This window comes from Neofelis nebulosa, chromosome 2 (assembly GCF_028018385.1).
Source record: "Neofelis nebulosa isolate mNeoNeb1 chromosome 2, mNeoNeb1.pri, whole genome shotgun sequence".
NCBI lineage: Eukaryota > Metazoa > Chordata > Mammalia > Carnivora > Felidae > Neofelis > Neofelis nebulosa.
Window position 1 is genome coordinate 3,921,520 of NC_080783.1, and position 2,970 is coordinate 3,924,489.

General features: G+C 48.0%; 1 long non-coding RNA gene across 1 annotated transcript; it reads right to left on the bottom strand.

Moving 5' to 3' along the window:
* Positions 1 to 879: 879 nt before the first annotated feature.
* On the bottom strand, positions 880 to 2,716 carry LOC131492728 (uncharacterized). The gene is made up of 2 exons (XR_009252267.1): positions 2,582 to 2,716; positions 880 to 1,174 (listed from the first exon to the last, which is right to left on the bottom strand). It is a non-coding gene; the product is annotated as an uncharacterized LOC131492728 (long non-coding RNA).
* Between the last annotated feature and the right edge of the window lie 254 nt (positions 2,717 to 2,970).

Below are 2,970 nucleotides of genomic sequence, written 5' to 3' on the forward strand. Positions count from 1 at the left end.
TCAGACAGTCTTTTGAAAGTCCAAGCCAATTTTTTGCCAAATCCATAAAGAATCTGTTTGAATTATTCATTCTTACATCTAGAAATACATTTCGGTTCTCAAATTGATTGTCTTTTATGACTTCTGATGGAACGTTGAGGTTTTATTTATATGTTGTCTATTTTCTCAAAATCATCTCTATTATATAATTTTTTAACACTATGGCTGGTGAGACCTTTACTGAGATACGATTAGTTTTTACACATTTGTCCTTTAAAGTTACTTAGCCAAACTGTTTTTAAACGATAGTATATTCCTAACGGCTACTCTTTGTGAAGAGAATTGTTCTCCCCTTACCATATGCATTCATTTTATTCTGTTTCCGATGTTATTATAATGTTACAATGACCAAGACTTCCAAACCTTAATAAATAATTGTGGTGGTAGTCGGCATTGTTCCTGAAAATAATTTGCTAAATATTACTTTTTGGAATATTTACCCTTTGAACCTTGGCAACGCTTTTTCTTGGCTTTGATTGCTCTCAAGGACACCCGTTAGGGAGGCATTTTCCCTGTCCAAGTAAAATAAGCAGGCTAGAAAACAGAATTTCCTCCTGGCTTTCTGCAACCCACCCACTGTAAAAATAAAACAAAGCCATCATGGTTTGGTTCAGAGACATATTTTCACAGAGTGATGTGCCAGACTGTGGACAGCCCCTGATGCCCTGCAAAAATGTCAGTGGACAGACAGTTATACGTTCTCTTCCCTGGGCTCAAGTTCAAGAAACGTGGAGTTTGGGCTCGGCGTGGTGTCAGCACTCTAGATTTTACCGTTGGGTTATGGTCTGGGAAACCTGGTTTGAATGCACTTATGTATTAAATTTCAACTGAAAAACTCTCTCCGCATAACATATTCTTTTAATTACCAAATTCTCCAAACATCACTTAAACCTATCTTCTGCTGTACATCAAGGAACAAAGAAGCCACTAGGGTGTATCTTGGAGGAAATGGCAGCCTTAGAACGTTTGCAGGCTACTCTCCAGGAGAAAGCTCTTGCACGAAGGTGAGGGCGGAATGTCACGGAGTGTGCCATGGGCCAGGACGGCCGAGGCTGGGGCGTCCTCCAGAGACAGGTGCAAAATGCCTCCTCAGATGCAGTGTCAGGGGCAGCTGGACGCTGCCTGACTCCGGGTCCTGGAGAGAGGACATTTTGGTGACATTGGGGGCCAGATCGGACACAACTGGGTGATGAGAAGTATTTTTTAAAAATTTTTTAATGTGTACTTATTTATTTTGAGAGAGAAAGAGAGAGAGAGAGCAGGCAAGGGGCAGAGAGAGAGGGAGAGAGAGAGAAAATCCCAAGCAGGTTCCACACCATCAGCACAGAGCCCAATGTGGGACTTGAACTGACAAACCCTGAGATCATGATCTGAGCCGATATCAAGAGGTCGATGCTTAACTGACTGAGCCACCCAGGCGCCCTGAGGAGTATATTGTTCACCTTTCCAAGTGTTGTCTGGTGAGGACACAGTCTAGAGTCCAGCATACTCTGGCACGCCTGTGCTGTGAAAGCCCCGGACATATCTCCACCCAAGTGTGCACAGCATGGCTCATCACACACAGAGTGTGCTGCTCTGAATCTGACAGGAGCCCTCCCTTAGGGAACATCCTTGGGAAGCTGTCTTCTTCAATCAGCTAGTATCCCTCACCCCGCCCTTGGCCAATGAATTCAGATGGTGGAAGAGAATCTAGGGCCAGGTTCCAAGAAATTCTTCTTTCCTCAACTGTCCAAATCATCCCTGCTGTTCTTTATAAGGTCCTTGAGGCCCCACCCCGCTGTGGAGCTCCGTCCTCAAATGCGAGGGGTCACAAGATAGTCCCTCACGGACAGGTGAATAGACGCATGACGTGGACCCTCTGGGAAGCCAGCACGGAGACAGAGTGAGGACGGAAAATGGCTTTGAGAGGAAAAGGGAAGAAGCAGGAGCAGGTTCACAGTGCAAAGCTGACATCTTCCCTGCCTGCCCAACACTGAGCTCCGGAACAGGCCTGCTCTTTCAAGGAGTCCTGTGCTGCGTGGAAACGACCAGGACCTCGTACCGCACCCCTGCCTAGTCCTGGTGGGAGCGCCCCAAGATCAGCGTGGTCCTGGGTCAAAAACAGGGGGCGACCTGTAAGTTGTCACCCACATCTGTCGGCCAACCACCGCTCTCAGCCTGAAGGGGAATCCCGGCTCGCTCATAACAGGGACGGTTGATAACCTCTGTGTAGTCTTGTCAGCTCCAGCAGGAAGATTCCCATCCCCTTAGCATGACGTCTACACCGGGATCCCGTTCCTTTCTGAAACAAGAACCGGTCTTGCTCACCCCTTTTGGCTCACGCTTCTGGCCACGGTGCTGTGGGACCCCCTTCTGACCTTCCCTGGGACACCTGGCTGGGCCGGGCCATGAACAGGGCAGAGGCAGCTTCCTAGAAGCCTGGGTTTCTTCACCCTTTGGGAGTTAAGACTTGATAATCTTTAGAGTAAACCTCCCTCCCCCCTGAGGCTGGGAGGGGTGATAATGTGTTATCTCTTCTGCTGAGCCCTTTGTAAACACTTACGTCATTCAGCTGATAGGAGACCAGATAAGGGAGGGACCCCGAGTCCCCTTTGAAAACGGTCACGAATCCAAACAAAGATTCTTGGATGGATCTTTCTGCTCTGGTTCATATTAGCTCTGCAATTAAGAGGCTTACACAGCGCAGCCCTCAAAGGGGGCTTCTTTACCACATGAAAGGAAGGGAAGGTTGGCCCTAAAAGGAGGCGGTCCTCAGCTTTTCTTGGCTATTTTTCCCAGGCCTCGGAAAAGGCCAGTGCTTTTAAAAGAAGAGGTCACTCGGAGGAAAAGACAATCAGAAGCAGGCTGCGTAAAGTGGCCCTTCCCAAAGCAGAGCGTTTCCTTTCCTTCCTTTCCCAGGCCACGCTGGCTCAGACCTGCCTTTCACAGACT